Raw genomic sequence first — 12,397 nt, 5'->3', positions numbered from 1 at the left:
CCAGATCCTATCATAGACGGTTGTGAGCCGCCATGTGGTTGCTGGGAATTGAACTCAGGACCTCTGGGAGAACAGCCATGCTCTTAACCCCTGAGCCATCTCTCCAGCCTGTAACATTTTACTCACTTTTTATGTATCAAATAACCCTTATATTGATTCCCTGGGTCTTTGCTTGTAGTAGGAGATGGTTTAAGAAAACAATTTAAACTTAGAGATAAACAGCTAAATAACAAAAGGAGGCAGATCAAACTTGTCTGAATATCCTCACTGAAGAGAAACTTAGATACTTGGGGTGAACACTGCCAACAGTATAATGCAAATGCTTCTCTCATTTTCCAGGCAATCTGAATAGCCTCATTAGAAGTTTTTAAGAAGCAGTACTAGGCCATGGTGACACACACCTTTAATCTCACTAGCCAGAGGCAGAAGCAGGAGGATCTGAGTTTGAGGTCAGACTGGTCTACAGAACAAGTTTATGGTCAGGAAGGGCTACACAGAGAAACCCTGTGTCTTAGTTAGGGTTTCTATTGCTGTGAAGAGACACTATGACCACAGCAACTCTTTTAAAGGAAAACATTTAGTTGAGATGGTGGCTTACAGTTCAAAGGTTCAGTTCGCTATCATCATGGCAGGGAGCATGGCAGCATGCAGGCTGGCAGACATGGTGCTAGAGAATGAGCGGAGAGTCCTACATGGCAGGCAACAGGAAGACAACTGAGATACTGGGCAGTAGCCTGAGCATAGAAAATCTTAAAGTCCGCCCCCACCGTGACACCCTTCTCCAACAAGACCATACCCACTTCCTATTAGCGCCACTCCCTAGGAGATTACGGGGGTCAATCACATTCAAACTACCACACCTTGTCTCAAAAACAAAACAAAACAAAATACAAATAAAACAAAATCAAAGAGGAAGAAGATTTTGAAAACAAAGATTAGAGTATGCATATTGCTCTTATTTCCATCCCAATATTTTAATCTAACACTGTTTCTTTTTGCTTATGTGATTGTTTTCTGTAGAATGTTCCCTTACACTGTATGAATATATGTCACTGTAGTTGGTTTAATAAAGAAGCTGAGTGCACTATAGCTAGGCAGGATGGTTAGGTGGGAGAACCAAGTTAAAGATGCTAGGAAGAAGAAGGTTAGAGAAGAGCCTCAGAAGAGCTGCCATCACACTCTGGGGAAGCAGGGCATGCAGGAGAGGTAACAAGCCATGAGCCACATGACAACACATAAATTAATAGGAATGGGTTAATTTAAATTATAAGAACTAATTCGCTAGTAGCTGAGCATTTATTTTTTTTAATTTATTTATTTATTATGGGCACCATCTCTTTATAGATGGGTATGAGTCATCATGTGGTTGCTGGGAATTGAACTCAGGACCTCCGGAACAGCAATCAGTGCTCTTAACCTCTGAGCCATCTCTCCAGCCCTAGCTGAGCATTTATAATTAATAATAAGTCTCAGCTGGGCAGTGGTGGTGCACACCTTTAATCCTAGCACTCAGGAGGCAGAGGCAGGAGGATCTCTGTGAGTCTCCATGTGGTTATTTGAGAACTGACTGGTGGGACAGAAAAGTCCACCTACATTTTTGTTTTGTTTTTTTTGAGATAGGTTTTCTCTGTGTATAGCTCTGACTGTCCTGGAACTCCCTCTATAGAATAGGCTGACCTCAAACTCACAGAGATCCGTTTGCCTCTGCTTCCCCAGTGCTGGGATTAAATGCATGCACCAGCACTGCCTGACTTTTATGTATGTTCTTCTTTTTTTTCTTTTTCTTTTTTAGATTTATTTATTTGTTGGGTAGTGGTGGTGATGCCTTTAATTCCAGCACTGGAGAGGCAGAGGCAGGTGAATCTCTGGGAGTTCTAGATCAGCCTGGTCTACAAGAAGTAGTTCCAGGGCATCTAGGACTGTTACACAGAGAAACCCTGTCTTGGAAAACAAAACAAAACAAAAAAGATTTATCTATCTATCTATCTATCTATCTATCTATCTATCTATCTATTTATTTATTATGTATATAGTGTTCTGCCTGCAGGCCAGAAGAGGGCACCAGATCTCATTATAAGATGGTTGTGAGGCACCCTATGGTTGCTGGGAATAGAACTCAGGACCTCTGGAAGAGCAGCCAGTGCTCCTAACCTCTGAGCCATCTCTCTAGACCATATGTTCTTTTAAAAATCTTGAAATTCTAGATACAGTTACTCACCTATAATTCCCAGCATTCTGGAGGCCGAGGCTGGAGGATTGCTTCACATTTGAAGTCAACTGGGTATTAGAGTTATGCCTGAAAAAAAACTAATTGTTGGGCCAGTGAGATGGCTCAGTGGATGGGGAGTGTGACACCAGGCCTGGCTTTGATCCTGGGACCCACATACTGAAAGGAGAAAGTGGACTTTTCCATGTTGTTCTGTGGCCTTTAAATATGTGCTGCGGTGTGTGTGTATTCAACACACACTCACATTAATAAAATATAAACAATGAAAACTTTAAAAATATATAATGTAATATTCTAATATGTGTGTGTTGGGTTTTTGTTTGCTTTTGTCAACTTTATGCAAGTGAAAGCATCATGTAAAGGGGAATGTCAACTGAGAAAATGCTTCCATCAGATTGGCCTGTAGGCAAGCCTGTGAGTAATGATTGGTGTGGGAGGGCTAGTCCACTGTTGCAGAGCCATCCCTGGGCAGATGCTCCTGGAGTACATAAGGAAGCAGTTTAAGTAAGCAAGAAAGAGCCAGCCAGTAAATAGTATTCCTCCACAGTCTCTGCTTCAGCTCTCGCCTCTAGGTTTCTTCCTTCTTTCCTTCCTTCCTTCCTTTCCTTCTTTCTTTCTTTTTTAAGACTGTATTTATTTATTAGGTATATAGTGTTCTGTCTGCATGTGTGCCTGCACGCCAGAAGAGGGCACCAGATCTCATTATAGATGGTTGTGAGCCACCATGCAGTTGCTGGGAATTGAACTTAGGACCTTTCTAAGAAGAGCCAGTGCTCTTAACTGCGAGCCATCTCTCCAGGGCCACCTCCAGGTTTCTGACTGAGCTCTTGATTTACCTTTCTGATGGACTACAAGTGTAAGCTGAAACAAACCCTTGTCTCCTCCAGTTGTCTTAGGTCATGGCATTTTCCTGCAGTGACAGAATGTAACCTAAGACAGAAATTGGTACCAGAGAGTGGACCATTGCTGTGGTAGACCTGACCATGTTGTTAAGCGAGGATTGTGAAGGGTTTTGGAATTGGGGCTGAGAAGTTGTTGTGTGTTCCGAGCTGTTATAGGAACTCTGAAAACAGTGTCAAGGGCAGCGCAGACAATATACACCTGGTTTCTGAAGTTCCAGAGTCCCTTAAAGATGCCACCATTTGTGTGATAATTTCAATTCAATAACACAAAGAATCTAGTGCCAGTCAGCTTGGGTTGAAGTACCAACAATGATTTCCTAGAGACCAACACCACGGAAGTAAAACCTTGGTTTTGCTGGGACAATGAATGATGGTTTCCTGGGGCTAAAAAAATCAGTTGTGATTAAGGGACAAGCATCCCTGAGGCGTGTTTCTGGGAAGTACTTCCTCAGGGTCAGTACACAGAGCTGTGGTCCAGAGGTGGCCGAGGAGGCGTCTGTCACTAGGAGCAGCTGGACTTGGTTACCTATCAGAGTCTCTCACAGGGTATTGGCTTAGAAGGCGTGAAGGGGTCATGGAGAGCAGCTGGGACTTGTCATCGCGTGGCAGAGGCGGTGAAAGTACGCGTGTTGGCTCAGGGCTCCCAAGGCCAAGTTCTCGGCACAGTAGAGATTTATTTGCCCCAGAGGGACAGAGGGCAAGGAATAAGAGACAAAGACAAGAGAGAGAATGAGGGAGAAGAGGAAGGAACAAGGCAGAGGGGAAAGGAGGATTTGTCCCGGAGGGGCAAAAGACTGCCTCTGGACTCCTCTAGAGAAGAGACACATGTGGCCTATAGGAAAATGACAGTTTATAAACATAAAGGGGGAAATCCAGTGTTAGGATGAGTGTTTAATTTTAACTGGGCATGTTAATTAGGTGAGCCAAAGGGGGCTTTTGATTGCTGGACCTCAGTACTTAGGACCTTGATAGGCAGACTCCAGAGGAGACCTTGGTGGCTAACTTTAGAAGGCTGAAAGGAAGGAGAAGGGCATTACCGGCAAGAGCCACAAGCTCAAGTGGGCTAGTGTCCCTACAGGCAGGATCCCTGAAACTTGGGCCAGAAAAATCATTGGCGCAGGTGCAGCATATGGATAGCCCATCATATTTAAAGCATCAGGACTATGCAATCCCCAAGTACAGCAGCAGCTGTGAAGTGCAGCTGGCCTGGGCTTATTAGACAACCTGAAGATGCTGCAGATGGCAGAGCCAGACAAACGGAGCTGCACAGGACCTTTGGAGTGCTTGACATCTGGAACCTACTATCCATCCTATGGTCTCTTTATGTAGTCCTAGCTGTCCTAGAGCGCCCTATATAGATCAGGCTGACCTCTAACCCACAGAGATCCTCCTGAGCTGCCTCCTGAAGTAGCCTTAGCTGTTTGAATGATCTGAGTCACATAAGAAACTGCAAAGGTGTGCGATGAAAGGTTCGGTTGTTAGGCAAAGAGGCCTAAAGAAGCGTTTCTGCTTCCCAGAGAAGCACCATCTCCTAAATCAGGTTCCTGTTAGCCAGGAACCACCCTTACTCCTCCAGGAGACTCCCTTAACCTGCCCCCAAAGGTTAACCACCTCAGGCAAGGGTGCCTCATTCCTGTTCAATCCCAACAGCTCAGATCCCCACCTGCCGACTGTCATACAAAATCTGCTTGTCTTTCTGCCATTTTATTCTTCTCTCTGCCCCTTCACCCCCAGAAATGGCCTTGGCTATTTGGGCCCCAATAAGTTTTTCTACCCACAGGGTTTGGTAGTTTCGCTGCCTCACTGCTCATAAGTGAGGAGAGCATGAAGTTCAGGGACCGCAAGGCTCTTTCTTATGTGAGATCAACCAAATAAAGTTTTTCAGAGGCAGCAGACACAGTATATGGAACATACTGGAACTACTGGCCAGAAAGTGACTGTCCACCAGTCCAATTTGCTTCTGGTCATCTAGATCTGGAACTGGTTCCAGGTTTTCTACCAAGTCTGGGTAATCAAAGAATCTGCAATGCTAAAGGAGATAATATTAAATTAAATCACAGACGCTAAATAGTCTATGACCCACTAATCTCATTCAGTTATGAGAATTTCCAAAATATTTTTGATGTAGGACTTTCTAAAAGCTTACATTTCTGTCTTTGTTTAAACCTTTAATTTTATTTTATGTAGACATTTGTTTTGCCTGCAGGTATGTTGGGGCACCATGGCATGCAGTACCCTTGGAGAACAGAAGAGGGCATAACATCACCTGGGACTGGAATTGCACACAGTTGTGAACCAATTCTCAAGGCCCTGTCTCTGTTGTAGAGGAAGAAGCTATATGAATTGTTCACATAGGTGGGTACAATTTAGGAGTGTTAAGAGAAAGCTAGGCAAGATGGTGTGTGCCTGTAATTCTAGCACCCTGGAAGTTTGAAAACTCCAAGTTCTAGCGTGGATAAAATACAAAGGTGAGCCAGGTGGCATGGCATATACACCTTTAATCCCAGCCCTCGGGAGGTAGAGTCAGATGGATCTCTGAGTTGGACGCCAGTTTGGTCTACAAAGTGAGTTCCAGGACAGCAAGAGCTATAACAGAGAAACCCAGTCTCGAAATCCCCCCATTCCCTCTCTGAACTGTCCCCCAAAACAACAAAAAAAAAGATAGCTTTTATTTTGAATAAATATAATTACATTTGCCAAAATGAATGAGTTGTGGATTCTACCCAGACAAATATATGATCCAGGTACAGTGAGTATCATAAGGAGAAACAGCATTCACATTGCCCAGTGTAGGCTGGACGACTTCTGGGGAAAGATGAAACATTGTCTGTTCCCCCGAGAAAGCACAGTGATCACAGACCAAACAGTGAATTCTACACAAACCTACTGTACTGAACCGGTGACATTACTGGGGTTCATAATGCACATAATGTAAATGTACAGGAAGAAGTGTGGGTAAGAAATTACAGTAGCGCAGATGACTAAAGGGAGCTGTATCCCCGAAAGTTCACCCCAGCATGAATGAAGGAAGACTCACAGAAGTTACATCCCTGGAACCCCTATAGAGCTTACAGACTGTGTAGTTAGAATCCACTCTCATAACTGTTACTACTTGTATAAGCTTGGGGAGGAGTCTTATTATCTTGTAAGCTTCAGGAGCTTCCTGAGATTCGTGTGTTTTGATTATTTTCTGAACCTTAAGAAAGGGGGCTCCAGGAGTGGATATTTCAATTCAAAAATGAGAAGAACACAACAGACAGAGATGGAACATTACATTGGGGGCAGGAGGAAGTTTTTACTCTGAATCTCTTACCTGAGATAAACTTCAGTGGATGACAAAATGCCCCCTTTTACTTAATCTTTCACCCATAGTATAAATAGGGCTTCCACATTAAAAAAAAAAAAACAAAAAACACCCATAATTCGACGTGAGAAATTGAATAGGATAATGGATGAATCACACAAATCCATGTAGGTTTACTTCTGGATCTAATTTCATTATTGCTACAGGATACTCAATGGATATTGAGTTATTATTGGTAAGTTCTGTGAGTTGCCTGGAAACCATCCATCACAGTTAGGGTGCAACTCTAATGGGCAGGGATCAGGGCTGTATGGAAGACTCCATTACGTCATCTTCCTGCGTCACTAGAGAAAAATGACTTCATGATAATTCACTGGGAAGTTCTGGACCCTGGAAAGACTTTATAAATAACAATGCCAGCATGTCCATTCATCACAGATTGTGGCTAATAAGTATTTTTCGTGTTAGTTTAAAATAATTGAAATATACTCAGATAGACAAATATCTGTCATTTATCCTCGTTGCAGTTGTGTTTTATAATCATGAAAGTCAATAATCTAATTTGAATTTACTTGCTTTTCTTGCCATCACCTAAATCATTATTAAATCAGACCAAGTGATGTGCGTCTCCTCATCTCCAAATAGAAAAGTACATTCAATTTATTTGAAAACCCTTTGCACAGCAGCGTCACTTTCGGAAAATACTTAATAATTGCCTGATAGATAGTCCTCCTGCTGCCCAGTGGTATTCTGGTTATATTCCGGAGCGTCTTAATGCAGGAAAAACCTCTGGGGATTGAATAAGCAACGTCTTCCTCCGTGCTGCCAAGATGGAGAGAAGTCCAGATCCTCTTCCTTCCCCACACACCTGCCCTTAAACGAGCGACATTTCACACCCTGCAAGTGTCTTGTTTTATCCCCAACTCTGCTGCACTCACCACGGGCATTCCATATCTGGAGCAAAGACAGACACGGAGAAGTGTTGGGGGACAGGACATCCGGCTATAGAGAGCTGCAGGTCTCAGTACTGTCTGCCTGACGCTACTCTGCCCTGACCAGTGCTCAGCACTGTCCTGTTTTCGCTGTGTCTGAACCAAGGGGAGAGATTCAGTATGCAGAGGCTGGGCTGTCTTTCAGTAGGCTAATAGGATTTTGAGGTGCAAGGCCAGCCATGCTCATACTCCAAACCTGCCTCCTCAGCTTTCCGTTGGATACCTGCTAAGTGAGGTGTTCACTTTTAGGGTCAGCATGTTACACCTGTCTTCAGTGTGCTCTTTTGATTCAGTTGATTTTCTTTTTTTTTTAGAGAAAACTGCAGGCTCAAGGTGTTCCTGCCATTCTAACCTTTCCTCTTTGTTCTGAGCATGACCAAACACTGTGTCCAACATTTTTCCTTTTTTTTTTCTTTTAATCTTCTTGAGACAAAGTCTCACTATATGTCCCACATTATCCAGGATTTGGCGATGTAGGCCAGGCTCTCAAGATCTAGGATTGTTACCAGATTTATCTGTCACAGCCTGTACCCCCACAAGTCAGTTTAAAAGACCCACATTGAAAGCAGAAAATGGTTTATTCAGTATGGCTACATTGGGAAGAGAGACGTGCGTGTGTGCGTGTGTGCGTGTGTGTGTGTGTAAGTGTGTGAAAGAGAGAGATCGATCTAACCACTCTTCCAATTCTGCACTTGAGGTTCTTAACATGGATGGACAGATGGACAGATGGACAGACAGAGGGACAACAGCAAGTATCAGGCTCCAAGGAGAAATCAGACCCTAGCACCAGAGACAGACGACAACATGACATAGTCTCTGAAGAGACTCAAAACACTCAAGGGAAGCTCTTCTTATTCCTGTTGAGGATGGGGAGTTTCACAGGAAGAGTCTACAGTTAGGCTCTCTACTTCCCAGACAGCAGGCTGGGAGTGGGTGGGGATTCGGTGGCACAATGCAACAATACCTTACTATCAATACCTTACTATTAATACCATTTCTTTCAGGTAGTGGTGTAGAGTTTTTTCGGTTTTGGTTTTGTTTTGAGACAAGGTATCTCTGGGTGTAGCCCTGGTTGTCCTGGAACTCCCTCTGTAGACCAGACTGGCCTTGAATTCACAGAGATCCACCTGCCTCTGCCTCTGCCTCCCAAGTGTGTGGCGGGGTGAGGTGGGGGCTAAATGTGCCACCCTCCCACCCTCTCCTCCTCCCACCCTAATACCCCCCAAAGGTGGTGCACATCTTTAATCGCATCACTCAGGAAAACAGCTGAATTGAAGCATGATTAATAAAAAGTCAGGGTCAGAAATTGGGGTTCAACCTGAAGAACCAAAAAGCAAAACAGCCAACCACTGGCTCTTACCTTGACCTCAGTCTGAAAAGGCAATCCTGCCTCCAGGAATTTTAGAATGAGACGGTGTCTGAGAACTGTGTCCCCCCCCCCCCCCCTGCTTTATATTCTTCTCTGGGGCTGGAATTAAAGGCATGCACCACCCGATTTCTATGGCAACTAGTGTAGCTATTGAGATTAAAGGTGCATGTCATTGTGGCTACTGGGATTAAAGGTGTGTGTTACCATGACCTGGTCTGTAAGGCTGACCGGTGGGACTGTTTTACTCTCAGATCTTCAGGCAGTCTTTGTTTATTATAATACAATTGAAATGTCACTATGAAGGACCCCAACTCATTTTAGTCACAGTTATGTCATTTTGCAAAGAAGCTCAGTTCAGAGAAGGGCCCCCGAATGCTGAGCAAAGCAGGATACCTGAGGTCAGAACGAGGACAGCCTTATTAGGCTGCAGTACAGAGGATTTATGGTCAGACATCTGGTGAGATACCCAGGACAGCCTTATCAGGCTGCAGGACAGGGAATTTATGGTCAAGACATCTGGCCTAGGGGGAAACAAAGACTTCAAAGGACTGACCATATATGCTTGAGATAGGGACAGGTCAGTTATCTGGTTTCTTTGATCCTGGCCAAGGACCACGAGGCCTGCCCTCAAATTCACCCCTCGCCTCATTCAAACTGACCAATGGGACTCCTGTAACCGCGCTTTTGCTTCTGTAACATTGCTTCTGCCTATATAAAGATACCCCAAGACGTAGCTCGGGGTGCTCAGTTCTCCATGTGACTGCAGCACCCACAGGCCTGTGAACATTAAAGTTTGCCTCTTGTTCTTGCATCCAGTGGCTCTCGGACCTGGTTCTTGGGCACGGGTCTCCACGCATGTGAGACACCCTCCGGGTGCTCTTTCAACTACAGTGGATCTCTTGTGAGTTTAAGGCCAGCCTAGTCTACATTGTGAGCTTCAGGCCAGCCACGGCTACATAGTGAGATCCTGCCTCAAAAACAAAAACAAACAAACAAACAAAATCCTCAGAGGTAGACTCTACTTCCTCCGTGGGAAATCCTGTCTTCAGTGTCCCGGTAGGGTGTGTGTCACTATATGAGAAAGGCGGAGAGCAGCTGCAAAGCCAAGGCTAGACTCTAAAGCTTACAAAAAGACTGGGATTTTAGCTGTAATCTGACCCTGGCTGGAAACTTTCTGAACTTCCCCGAAATCCTAGCTGGAGGCTTTGTTTTTGGACAAGAGCAAGGTCATTCCATTGTCTTCTCCTTTAAGAGTCAATCCGAATGGGTTTCTCAATCACCTGAACAGGAAAATGCCTCTCCTCAGGAGAAACTGTCAATCTAAAAGCTTTAGAAATAGTATAAATATTGCTTCAATTCTAATTAGCACAATGGTCCCAGTGATCATTATCTAATCCTGGGTGACTAGGAGCTAGACAGGTCCACGTAGACAGACAGACAGGGGGGGGGGGGGAAGGGGCTGTGAATAGATAATGAAGATAACAAACTTCTGACTTCTTCCTCATTCTCCTGACTAGAGACGCTTCTTAAAGTCCAGGTAGGCTCTCTCTCCCATCAGTAGCCCCTACTCTGCCTGTAGGCCAGTTAGTTGGACAAGTTCAGGGCCTCAAGGGCAGGCTGGGACAGGTGTTCCTGTGGGTCTCTCAATCCCCCTATCTTTATTCAAACTAACCAAGCATAAATTAGGGGAAGAAGACCCTCAAAGACCTTTAAAGCAATCAGCTTTCAAGGAGGCTAGACTTCCAGCTCCTGATGCTCTGCAGAGGGTCATTTTCTGTTTGTGTGTGTGTTCCCTCAACCCCAATAAAAGCCTTTCTTTACTAGGCTGATTCTGTCTACTCTGTGTGAGAATTCCCCTGCTACTGCTTGCTGAACTTGAGATTTTCCTGTCTTTTAATTCTTCAAATGGTAGAGAAAACAAACCTGATCAAGACCCTAAATCCTAACTGCCTTGTACGCGATGGTTTGTGTCCCATCTGAATTCCTTGTACAGAAATTACAGGACTGAGAGAGGGGTGGCCAGAGCAAGATCCTGGGGGTAAGGAGCTAGAGCCCAGAACAAGAGTCCTACTTCATAGATTTTTCTGCCCCAAATAATAAGTTTTTCTGTTGACAGTGCAAGTCAGATCAAGTTGAATTGAAAAAATATGGCAACAGGTTATTGAGAGTAGAGCAACTCCCGGGCAGGTTTACAGGTCTCAGGGATCAAGGCCAGAGAAGTGGCACTCCAAGCCAGGGCAGGTAGGTGAGGGGTGATGACACGTCTGCCACAAAGCTGGGTTTGTGCAAAAACTAAAAGCTTAGGTGGGGACTTGGGCGACTGGTTGGTAACTTCAGTAGCCTTCAGGAATGCGGAACTGGGCTCTTGGCATCTTTCCTTTATCTGGAGACTCTCTGGGTAGGCAGGATTTGGGGGGGGATATAGGGCTTTCTAGATCTGATCATGCAGGGACGAGCTGGAGGCTCCAGCTCAACCCTGCTATCTAATCCATAAGGATGTCCAGCTCTGAGGCCGGCCATCCATGTCTATATTATTTCTTCCTTCCTTTCTTCTTCACCTTCAGTAGGAATTTAAGAGATCCACAGCCTCAGTTGGGCATGGGATTCATGCCTGACTTGTAACCTGAGTACATAGGATCATAAGGAAATGTCTCAAGTTCAAAGCCAGCCTAGGCAATGGCATGACAATCAGTTTCCAAAACCAACCAAACAGACACTTCTTCAATAACTCTCTTGAATGTTAGCGTCATCAGTTTCTGTCCCCCAGACCAGATCCTTCTTCCCTTTTATAACTGTGGGAAGCAATAGCAAGTGCCAGTTTAACAGCAAAATCAATTTTTATTCTGGGACACCAACAGAAGTCAGAGATAAACTCAAAAATCAATACCTCATATTTGGGGGTTGAGAAGTCATAGGGAAAAAAATTGAATGGGAGGGGTTGGCTATTAGAAGGGAAGAATACCCTTGGGCAGCCAGGACTACACAGAGAAACCCTATCTCGAAAAAAACTAAAAAAATTAAAAATAAAAAAACCCTAAAAAACAAAACAAACAAACAAACAAAAACAACAACAAAAAACCCCACTAAAAACAACAACAACAACAAAAGATTTCAACCTGGTCGTGGTGTCCCTTCACAGCAATAGAACATTGACTATGGCTCCTTACAGGAATATGAGTGAGGGGTTAATTACAGGATCAGAAATGACTCAAAGACAGCTGTATCACTAAGGCCCACCCAGCATAAATGGCAGCTCACAAAGCTAAGAAGGAGGAGCACATTGCATGGCCTGAGGCAGCTCTGCAGACTGGAGAGTGACCTTTCCAGGTGCCTCTGCTGGTCTAAACCTCTTTCAGGCAGCCCAGCCGGTTTCTGCCTTTTCCAGGCAGCTGTTCTGTTCTCAGTCTTTTTTGTGCAACTCAACTGAGAGGGACTCTCAACTTTTATTGTTTATACTGGCAGGGAGCAGCCTAGCAAAATCTGGTCAGTTTCAGGAACTTCCTGAAGCTATTTTGAGCTGTTTACCTTGCTACTTAAGGAACTTCCTGATGAAGAGAGGTAGCCAGTAGAGGGAAAAGATCTCTCTAGAGGTTGATTGCTTTT

This window comes from Myodes glareolus, chromosome 13, assembly GCF_982192425.1.
Source record: "Myodes glareolus chromosome 13, mMyoGla1.1, whole genome shotgun sequence".
NCBI classification, from domain to species: Eukaryota; Metazoa; Chordata; class Mammalia; order Rodentia; family Cricetidae; genus Myodes; species Myodes glareolus.
This window is presented reverse-complemented; position numbering follows the sequence as displayed.